The sequence below is a fragment of the Lactuca virosa genome, chromosome 2, assembly GCF_052849685.1.
Source record: "Lactuca virosa cultivar CGN04683 chromosome 2, Lactuca_virosa_CGN04683_v6, whole genome shotgun sequence".
Taxonomy (NCBI): Eukaryota; Viridiplantae; Streptophyta; class Magnoliopsida; order Asterales; family Asteraceae; genus Lactuca; species Lactuca virosa.
Window position 1 is genome coordinate 165,972,090 of NC_136427.1, and position 11,885 is coordinate 165,983,974.

At 35.5% G+C, this 11,885-nt stretch overlaps 1 long non-coding RNA gene across 1 annotated transcript; it reads left to right on the top strand.

Moving 5' to 3' along the window:
- Window positions 1–9,386: 9,386 nt before the first annotated feature.
- Window positions 9,387–11,016, top strand: LOC145159690 (uncharacterized). Its single transcript, XR_013737852.1, has 3 exons — window positions 9,387–9,786; window positions 9,903–10,511; window positions 10,683–11,016. It is a non-coding gene; the product is annotated as an uncharacterized LOC145159690 (long non-coding RNA).
- The last annotated feature ends 869 nt before the right edge of the window (window positions 11,017–11,885 follow it).

Sequence of the window (11,885 nt, forward strand, 5' to 3'; positions counted from 1 at the left end):
CAAAACTAAATGGCACAAATTGCGCTATATTATTAATTTCATACTTAGTTTTTCATATTACCAAACAAGTGAATGAATAATTCATTTTATTGTAAATACCAAATCAAAATAATAATAAATTGTTACATTGCCTCATTATTTTTATCACTTTATGCTGGTTAATTTATTGCTCATTTTAATATTACATAAATGTTTCATGGACTTTATTTAATCATAAAAATGCATTCTAATCTTGTCTAGCAAATGGAAATAATGTAATTATTGTACTGCTTTCAAGTACTCGATGATATTTTTGTAAGATTAATTTAGTATTAGGTACCTTACATATGCACTTAGATGTACTTGTCGTCCTACATGCATGTTGTTGATATATGGTTGATATGATTACTTGTGGGGCGTAGTTACTAAAGGTATATAATTAAACAGATGAATATTTGCTAGGTTTGAGCGGTTTTCTTAAAGTTTTAGTGGAAAATTGGGTGAATAAAGAAAAAAACTACATACGGTGTCCCTGCATAGATTGTCAATCTTGTTGTATGTAGGTTGATTATGCCAAAAACATAAGAACATTTAATAGTTTGTGGGTTAAAATAATATGTATGGAATTCATATCGACCATATGGCAATATTATTGAAAAATATTTTGTAAATGTTGTAATTTAATATTGTACGGACCATAGATAAGTATGGTCTTGAACCAGTCCTGTTGGTACCGTTTAGTTTTTGGAGATCAATCATAGCACCGAAACCAAACCAATATGCATCAACTCGGACCGGTTCGGGTATCAGGTAATTTTGTTCCATGAAAAAGAAATGACCAAACTAGCTAACATACTCCTAAATAACACATATGTCTCCTAAGAGACTTGAACCCATGACCTATATCGTTTGTTGTGTAACAAGCCAAACTTCATAGGTAAAAATTTCATTTTAAGTTCATCATATAACGGGCCCCGCCCAAATGAGATACGGGCCCCGCCCACAAGCATACATATACAAGCACATACAAGTATCACGCAGACAACAAGTATAATAACATAACCAATCTAGGGTCGGCCTTGGTGCCTTAGACCCGCTAAACCCAGTGAGAAAATTCACCTCGAAAACCAAACGATAGCTGAATAGGTCCCGACTCCGAATATCAACTCAACCCGACACCTAACAGACATCAATGACCAATCCTTAGCTACTACTAAGATTTCCTCAAGTACCCCCCCCCCCCCCTAGGTCATACTTGGTCAAAGATAAAAGTTAAAAGGTCAACAGTCATGGTCAACAGTCCCTGTTGACCCAACACGTCGTGTTTCTTTACCACCTTCAGACCGGGAAAAACCAAACCAACACGTCGTGTTTTCCAACAAACACGCCGTGTTCGCCTAAAGTCCGACAACTTAATACATTAAGTTGTTTTCAACGAATCCAAGAGTTCCAAAACTCATATCTCGACCAAAATGGAATCTAGAAGGGTAAAGTTTCCAACTTTACCCCTAGGAACCACCGAAATGGGTCGAAAACCCAAACCCTATGCTTACCGTACTATGTTTTGTTGGTCGCGGAGAAATTGAGGTACGCTGGGCGTACCTAGCCTTACGCGGGGCGTACGCGCCAGGGGTTCAAAACCCTAATTCTCGGACATGAGGCCTATTTAAACGACTTCAAGTCCCTTTGACTTAACCCTATAGAGCCTCCATGACCTTAGAACGTCCTTGCACTCCATAGAACCTTGTGAGATCATTTTTGAGCTTTAAAGAGTGCATTTGTGGCCTTTTAGATTCCATTGCAAGAGGAAGAGGTGGTAAAGCAAGCTTTGAACAAGTGGGTGCTCTAAGATCCTGCATCATTTCATCTTGAAAAGCTTTTGGAGGTAAAAAGCTTGCACCTTTCCATTTAAATCTTTAGATCTAGCTAGGGTTTTGTAAATTGTCCCTTTGTCGAACTTTGGACCTCTTTTGTGGAGCTAAGCACCCCCATAGGATGAAAAAGGTAGATCTGAGGTCCCTTGGTCGTTTAGAAGCATAAAAATGGGATCTTGATGGGAGTATTGGCCTTGTGCATGGGTTAAAGACTTTGGAAAGGTCTTAATAATGGTTTTGGGGGTATGAGGGACATGAAAAGACATAAAGTTAGCAACTTTATGCCTTAGGGCGTATTAAACAACTCAGATTTAGCTTTTGGACGTAAAGGAATCGGATATTAAGCACTTAATGGAGAAAGTGCTTAACCTGGATGTACGTTGGGCGTACTCAATGTACGCTGCGCGTAGTCCTTGAGACCCCAGTACGCCGCGCATACCAGAATGGTACGCTGAGCGTACGCGTTGCAGATTAGGCCATTTCTGTTTTGGGCTTGCGAACTTTTGGGCCTCATTTTGATTATTGGACTGGCTGCATTCTGTGAATTATGGACTATCTCATTGGATTTGGGCCATGGACTTTTTGGTTGGGCCTTGATGGGCCAAGAGGCCCATTAGTAATTTTGGACTTGGATTTTGGGCCCATTAGCAAGGGAGGAAATCATTGGGCCTCATGGAAAGGGTTGGAGTTTGGGTTTTTCCTTTAACTAATCTAAGATCCTAACGTTAATTAATTTTATCATTCAGCACGGGAGATTACAGACTGTTAGGAGAACAGCGTTGGTTTTCAGCAGACTGAGGTGAGTCTCCTCACCATACCAATGGGTCTAAGGCACCAAGGCCGGCTCATTATGTTTTTTATGATATATATGTTAGCCATTCCGTGATTCGATATGTTATGTGATTGTGTTTGTATGAAAGACCTCGAGGGGTTCCCGAGGCACTTAGGTGTAAGACTTTGGAGGGTTTCCTTGGCATCCTAGGTCAAATACCTTCGGGGGTTCCCGAGGCACTTAGGTGTAAGACCTTGGAGGGTTTCCTTGGCATCCTAGGTCAAAGACCTCCGGGGGTTCCCGAGGCACTTAGATGTAAGACCTTGGAGGGTTTCCTTGGCATCCTAGGTCAAAGACCTCGGGGGGTTCCCGAGGCATTGGGCTAAGACCATGTGGGGGTTCCCATGGCACCCGGAGTAAGACCCTGGAGGGTTTCCAGTGCTTCCTTATGTGACTAACATGCATGGTTTATGTGTTTTGTATAGCTGATTAGCTAGTATGATATGTTTTATGCGTTTGTGTGTGGGTGTGCTCTGGGGAACTCACTAAGCTTTCAAGCTTACCGTTTGTGGATTTGTTTCAGGTACATCTGAGCCTAAGGGCAAGGGCAAGGCGTGATGGCGCAACGTGCACTCTATCTATCTTTTACTACTACGTGTTGGGACACTCTGATAATTTAAACAAGTTGTAATAAATGTGGATTTGAAAACAATTATGATGGAATTTCATGGTTTATGCAAGTATGTTTATTAACTAAACATGAAAAATTTTCTTTGTAAATTTGGGTCGTTACAAATAGGGTGCAACACCCTAAAAATTAGGGTTTCCTTCCCAGTTGCCAACACGCCGTATTGAGGCACCTCGACACGCCATGTTGGTTCATTAAACTTCGCGGCTAAAGTTATCTCGACACGCCGTGTCCCAAATGGTAGACAATCCTACAACTGCTGCGAAGCGGCTCCAAACACTGAGCCAAAACCTAAAAAAACAAACTTCATTAATACTCATGGCTAATCCAACATAGGGCCCAACCAACCAGGCCCACTATTAACCCAAGCCCACTGGACACACTAAGAATCAACTACCAACTAGGCCCTCTAAGGCCCAAATCCAAACTAGGCCCACAAGGCCCATCTCCAAACTCCTTAGGCCCAAATTGGGAAATTCAATCAGATCAGTCCACACATGGCCCAAAACAGAAAGCCGAAAACCCAAAACCAACTCCAAGATACCCTTGGCTCTAAAGAACAACCCGAACCCTTTCATCACATAACCAACATCACCCACATCCAAATGGGTCCACACCTTTCTTCCCTAATGCCCTAAACCTTATGATAACTGATGATTGGGCCGCAACCCCAACTAATAAAGCGATTCAGAACCGAGTGTTACATAATTTGTTTTGTTCGTAGGACAAGCGACAACGAAAAAACATTACAATAGCAAATATCGTCGAGGCGTAACAAGATCTTATAGTCTAGTCACTCACACCAAAAAATCAAAGCCCACTCTCCTCCCTCCAATGCCACACAAAGACTACCTTGAGAATCAAAACACACACCAAACATAGATCGGAAGACTACCATGACATATAAAAAACCCTACTGGAAGTCTACCTTGAAAATCAGAACACACACCAAACATACACTTTGCTGTAACAGGATAACACAAAACAGACCAATAGCCAAACCCCACCAGGAACCCAAGAAACCAAAGCTAATTACATACGAAAATTGTCATTGGGGAGTTACACTATATATACCAATCCAACATTTTTAAATTAGATTTATGCTTAATCCAGTTAAAAGTGCAAGTGTTAATGTCATCCGCCATAAGCATAATTGGAGGCAATGTAATTAATAATTAATAGGAGCTGGTAAAAGACGATCAACACCGGCCTAGGTGGGCTAGTCAGTTAAAGATGGTCAACATAAATCAACATAAATAAAAAATGAAAACTTTTTTTAAACAATAACTTTTTTACCCTAATCGACTAAAGGGCTCATTCTTTATGGTTTCCATTTTCAACGCATACCATCGACATTCGCTATTTCCTTTCTGTGACTCCGCTTACAAACCTCCTCATCAGTGCGTCGCCGACAACGCCTACAAGTCTCCTCCTCGGTGCAATGTCGAAAGTGCCTACAAATTCGTTGGTGGTGCTTATAGATTCCTAACGTCGGTAGTTGTGACTACAAATTAGTTGATGGTGCCTACAAATACCCAACAATAGTGCTTACTGTTTCCTACAACTTCTTCCTCGATAAGATTTCACTTTAATTCGCATCTTTTGTTGTTAGATTACGTATTACAAATTGGTGTATCAGTTCGGTGCATTCGTATACGTATGTTTATGTGTATATGTGTAATAATAATAATAATAATAATAATAATAATAATAATAATAATAACCTTTATCATAATATAAACATACAATAAGATATAACAACAATAAACATAATAACAAAAATATTAATAATAAATATAATAAAAATCGGTTTAGAAAAAATATTTTTAAGATTTGTATACTCGATTTTCTAAAAAAAATCTATTTATAATTATTTTTTTTGTATTTTTTAAATTTCCATAGATAAATAGTAGACAATCACTAATAATTGCTTATATAAATAATTATTATTTTTAATTATCTCAATAATTTATTAATTCATAGGAAAATAGGAAATTATTAATATGAAAATTTTCATTTACACCAAAATTTGGCTTACTCCCGCTCCCCCCAAAAAAAGAAATTAGATTTAAATTTTCACACCCACTGTCGCCTCCTTCATCTTAATCTTCGCACCCTCCAAGCGTTAATTTAAGCCTCCATCACAAGTTTGCTAAAATTTAACCTAACCTAATTTGAAAGACAATCAGAGTTTCAGATCGTCTCCATCCATCGATATCTTCTGCCTTCGGCTTTCTTTCTCACCAGTTCATTCTATGTGGTCCATCTATCCTCCACCATCGGTGAGTTCCTCAATCACATATGACGATCTAGGTAACTGCTTCAATCCCTCAATCGTGTTTGGAATCAGATTTAAACTATGGTTGTTTCACTATTTGAGAATTGGTTAATGCTTATAGTTTATGTGTTTTAGCTCATCGACGACTTCTTCAAACTCCTCTGCTCCATCTATAATCCAGGCGACCAAACTCCTCTACTCCATCTATTATCCAGGCGACCAAGGTTATTACTCCAATTCTTCAAATCTGTTTGGAATTAGACTCAAACCATGGTTGTTTGAGTTATGTATGATGCTCCTAGGTTGATGCTTATAGTTTATTGTTTGATGCTTCAAGCTATGCGATTTTTCCATTTGAAGGTCTGCCATCAGAGTGTGTTTGATGCTTATAGTTTATTGTTTGAAAACCATTAGATTATTGCCTGATGCTTCAAAACTAATTTCGTTTGATGCTTCCATTTGAAATTTTGTCATCAGGTTCTTGTTCGATGCTTCAAGTCAACAAATTGTCTTTGTATTTCATGCTTAAAATGCTATAAAAGGTTCATATTTTCTATGTTAGTAAAATGATATAATTAATCAATCGGTGTCCTAATAGATGCTCTACTAAAGAGAATTCACTGCCCATAGCACGCCAAGAGACTAAAGTGAGCAACTTTTGACTAGTTTCATGAAGAAACCCTATGACTGGTTTTCTTTCAATCTTCTCAATTTGTTTTTCTTATACTTCCAATATTGAAGATCTAAAGAGACTTTTTTTAGAACAACAGTGAGATCTAATGAGACTTTATTTCAATGTTAACAGACTTTTCTCCCAAGAGATCTCAAGTGATGTTACAATCCACACAGGAGGTGTTTCTTTTTCATTATACAAGGTATAATTCACGTATACCCTTTTGATATTATTCCTCTTATGTAAGCTTATACTTTATTTCTTTAAGTCTATGTAGTTTCCATATGTTTCAACTTTCAAAGCATGGTTACATAAGAAAATTAGTATCCAACCCCAAAGATTCTGATCTTTTGGTAATTGAAATCTCTGTTGGATCTGAACTTGCAACAAAGTTTTGGCATGGAATTTACTTCAAATTATCAACAAAAAACATTTCCATGGTGAGATGTGTTTCAGAATTTCTTGAAATGACAGAAGATTATGTAGTTGGAAATCTCATAACAAGATCAGAAGCTTATTTAAATGAAGTAGGACTTATATACATTGGATGGTGTTATTCCATTTTGTTGAAACATAAATGCGGTCTTAAATACTGATGATTGCTTATTAATTAATGCATAAACCTAAAAACACAACGACATTGTGGATTGTTAGCTTGGATTTGTTTTAGAATTGGTTAATGCATTGGATTTATTTATGCATTTTGGGTTTATTGAATTACTTAATGATTTTTTTTTAATAAAAAAATATTAAAAGGACCCGGTTGCATATTAAGAACTGGGCTATAAAATAAAAGAAGAACGATCTTGTGTTTTGTAATAGAATCCGGTTTGTGCATGAAAACCGGTTTGTATGGCCACACAAAATCTATCCTGTTATGGAAAATAAAAACCGGTTTTACATATAGGAACCGAGCTTTATTTCACTTATATGACCCGGTTTCAAAACCGGGTCCTATTGAGATTTATGTATAGGACTCGCCGAACATAAGACCCGGTTGAAAACCGGGTTTTATTAACCTTTAAACCGGGTTTTATAAGTCTTTTTGTAGTAGTGGTTGGAACTACTTGGTTATGTTTTTTGCTACTTTAATTTGGTTAATGTTATGTTATTTGGTACTTGAATTTTATTTAAATTTATGTTATTTGCTACTTCAATTTTAGTTAAATTTATATTATTTGCTACTTGAATTTTATTTAACGTTATGTTATTTGTTACTTTAATTTTATTAATGTTATGTTATTTGGTAATTGAATTTTATTTAACGTTATGTTATTTGCTACTTGAATTTTAGTTAAAGTTAGGTTCTAATTTACATGCTTGTATTGATTAATAAGTTCGTAATGGATCACACGATAAAAAAGATATTTCTCGTGATTCTTATGTACCTGTATGTCTGCTATTTTTGGAAGAGGGTGTGAAACAAGTGTGGGACAACGATTCAAAAATGACGGGATATGAATACACGTTAGAGTTATTGGAACGTAATCATCTACAATGTATTGAAGTACTACGCATATCCCATGATTGTCATTTTAGAGTAAATTACTCGTTAAAGGATAACAAACATGTATCGGTCGAGGAAAAGATGACTGTGTTTTTTATGATGATCCGTCATAATCAACGTTACGTGATTACAAAGTGGAAATTTCAACACTCAAAACAAACAATTCATAAATTTTTTTCATGAAGTATTGGACAAAATGATACTTTTCGCAAAAGACGTTAGACTACTTTTAATCCGAATTCAAACATTATGGGACATAATAAGATGCTACGAAGGGTTTTCAAATGAGCAGTTGGTGCATTTTATGACACTTTGATACATGATGTTGTCCCTGCTAAGAAACAAAATTTAGATAGATGTAAGGGAAAAGTTGATTGTTACCAAAATGTATTGACAATTTGTGACTTCAACATGATGTTTACGTTTCTTGTGGTCGGTTGGGAAGGGATATCACATGATTTTAAAATATTATCAGACGTAGTAGCAAATCCACATGCAACATTTATTTTTTCATCATCAAGTAAGTTTATGATTATTTAAATAGTTTATCTTATTTTGAAAATTGCTTGATTTTTTCATTTTTACATATAAATATTGTCTTTGTGATGTCGCATATGCATACACTCGATGATTTATAGCCTCGTATCATAAGAGGCTTGTAGATTTCCGTCAAAGACATACATTAACCAATAACGAAAAAATTAACCATGCACTTGCAAAACTTTGGAACGTCATTGAGCATGTTTTTTGTGTTTTGAAATCACGATTCCCTATATTAAAGATGATGACACCATTCTTGTTGATTACACAAAGAAACATTACTATTGCGTGTTTCACATTTTATAATTTTATAAGAAGAGAGACTGAGTGATGGGTATTTTGCATGATACGATGAACCAAATGTCTCGTTTCGAAATAATAATATGCATGTTGATGATGATGATGATGATGATGACGAGATTCTAACACATTGTACTGCGGAAGACTGTGAATATATTACTCAGTTATGAGATAAAATTGTTGTGCATTTGATGCAGAATATTAAATGAGAATTATTAAAATTTAGTTGTACGAATTTGATTTCAAATTATTATTATAAAACTAATTTGATTGTATGAATTTTATTTCAATATTTTAAAAATATAATTATTAAAATTTCTATGTTGAAAAACTATTTTCAATTTGTAAAATCAGTTTATATAAATTTCAATTTATTGTAGTCTGCAGATGTTAAAAAACAAACAGACTTCTTATTATAGGTTGCAGTCGTTTGATTCACCTCTTTTGATGCAAAAGGTTGCAGAGATGATACGCAGACTTCATGAATTTTCGTTTCGAAAAAACAAACATTTTAGTAGTGGTGATGGTGGTCGTAGCTTAGTGGTGGTGGTGGTCAAATGTGTGGTCGGAGATGGTTTTCGGTCATTGAACATAAGAAGGGGAAGAAGGTTAGGGTAGTTTGGGTTTTTCAAATAGAAAGGTCACTTTTATTTAATTAATGCTCTTTCAATAAATATATATATATATATATATATATATATATATATATATATATATATATATATATATATATATATATATATTAAAGTTGTGCATCGAACACTAAAGTTCCTAAGGGTTGGTAAAATTGGTACATAAGTTTTCATTTTGGTTGGCAAAATTTCAGATTTTTGTCACTAAAGCAATTTAGTCCCTTACCTAACCATGATATTGTTCCTCAGGTTACCACATACAGTTACGCCTTTTACTTCCGATCCTTCCACCGTCTTCCTATCTCCCACTGCTTCTTCGTCTCGATCCTTCCACCCTCTGTCAGGGTCTCTCTTTAGAAGCGATTGAGTACCGCCATGGATGCGATCTTCACCACCTCTGTACTTCTCCTTTCTTCCTTTTGTGTGTTCCATGTTGAAAGGAATATACGAAGGGGTTTTTCGTGTTTGATTTGGGCTTCCACGTTCTCTGGTCCTGTTATAAGGTTCCTTACAAGTTCTACTCAAAACTTTCTGTTCACCAAGGTTCGTAAACAACTATACTGTGATTATTTATTTATTTAATTTTTTTTTGTTAGCATCGATTTCTTACAGATGGTTACTAATGAGTCGTGCTTTCTTTACTTCACCATATTCTGCAGTAATTAACTGTTCTTTCATTAATAATCAACTGAAATCTGTTCAGCATCGGGTTAACCAGTGTTTTTCGGCATTTTTTCTCTCCTACGATGAAGTCTGGAATCACGAACACGCTTGAAGCCCTGAAGCCTTCATCAAGCCGTAGCCCCCACTACCCCTGTTTAGCGAAGAAATCCATATGATCTGAAAAACTTAAAGTGATCGTATATTGGGCAAAGGTTCGTCTTCTTACAACAGTCAAAATCACTCTACTAAAGAAACCAACTTCGTCACTGTCATCTTCCAATGGATAATAGCATTAGCAACAATCGGCGATGTCCTCCCGGTATTGGCAACGGTCGTGGAAGTGGCGGAGTGTACGACGGTGGTGGTGGTGTTGGCAGTTACCGTCCAAACCCTAATTACTACCATTAACCTCGAAACCGTACTCAACAAAATCAATTTCAGCAGCAACAACAGTTCACGCAGAGGCAGCAGTCTGGACAACCAAACAACACGCAACAACAGTGGCTAGGACGGAACCCTAATGCTAATGCTCCTGGGTCTTCGGCTGCTAATGTTAATAACGAAGTTGAAAAATCCGTATATTCAGATGTTAGTGTTGATTCAAGGTATTTTTCATATCTGCTATAATTAATTTTCCATGATCACAAATGTTTAATCTGACTCAACCTCTACTTTGTAATAGCTTAAAGTAGTTTGTTTTTAAATTTGTTCAACAAATGTGGATTGTTTAAATTAACCATGTTTGCTTTTCCATTCTTAATGTTTGTGATGAGTAGGGCCATACGCTACGGTTACATGGAATCTCAAATCAGATCGTAAGCTGGACACAATGCAACTGTTGCACAGCATTAGTGAAGGTTCCTCTATCAAATTCTATATTACCATTGTATTTATAAGTGTATGTAACAAGGGTAAAAATGTCTTTTTCTTTAAGCCTATGTAAAATGAGGTGGATCGATTTGAAGAGGGCTGCAAAGGAAAAGCCAGGAAGCATTTACCTCCCCTGTTCACATTTTATTCACATTTTTCTATGCTTCGCTAAGAAAATGTCTTTTATTCAGAACATATATGTTTTTTTATTATGGGTAAAGCAAAGGTGTTTCAAGTTCAGGTTTTGGTTTGTGATTTATTATTATTATTATTATTATTATTATTATTATTATTATTATTATTTGTGAAAGATGTGGTTTTGAGTTACAAGATTTGATTAAAAAAAAGTAAAACCAAGGTCTCGATTCCTTCCCTATGACTTAAATCAATTATATCTAGTCCAATAGAAATAGATAAGAATAGGCATATGTTTAACCTCATAACCCACAAAGTAAAAATGATTACTCAATGTTTTGGGTGTTATAAAATTAGAGTTGAAAAAAAACAGGAAAAGGTGAATAAGACATATTTTATCTTCCATAATCAATACCCCATTCTTTAAATAATGATAAAAAGCTGAATAAAACCAAAGTGATTGTTTTTATTATGAATCTCTTTCTTTTATTGATTCCGAATGTGTACTTTGAAATTTACATGTTTTTTTTTAATCTTCCATAATCAATACCTCTTTCTTTAATGTTTGTTTTAATGGGCTAAATAAGTTAATCGCTCTATCTGGACACCTATGTATATAGTTGTTTGATTTTTACTTAATAATCTAAACAAAATGTCTTAATGGGTTTAACAAAAAAAAATCCGCTTCATGTATTCAGCCTAAAAAGCTTCTTAGGATTGCAAATGTTAATGACAAGTACACAATGTGCATCTATCATGTTGATCCTAACAAGGTAAGTGGGTCTTTTATGTTGCAAAAACTCATAATTTTGTTTGTAGTTTTCAGATGCGACCTCATATTTCTTTTTTCAGGAAAGTGACCTGAAGAATATGACAAAACTAAACTATATTGACCTTTGGAGTGAAAAAATAAATTCCGAACAAAACATACAAACAGTGGCGAATCTAGAATAGAAAAACACGTGGTTCCTTAT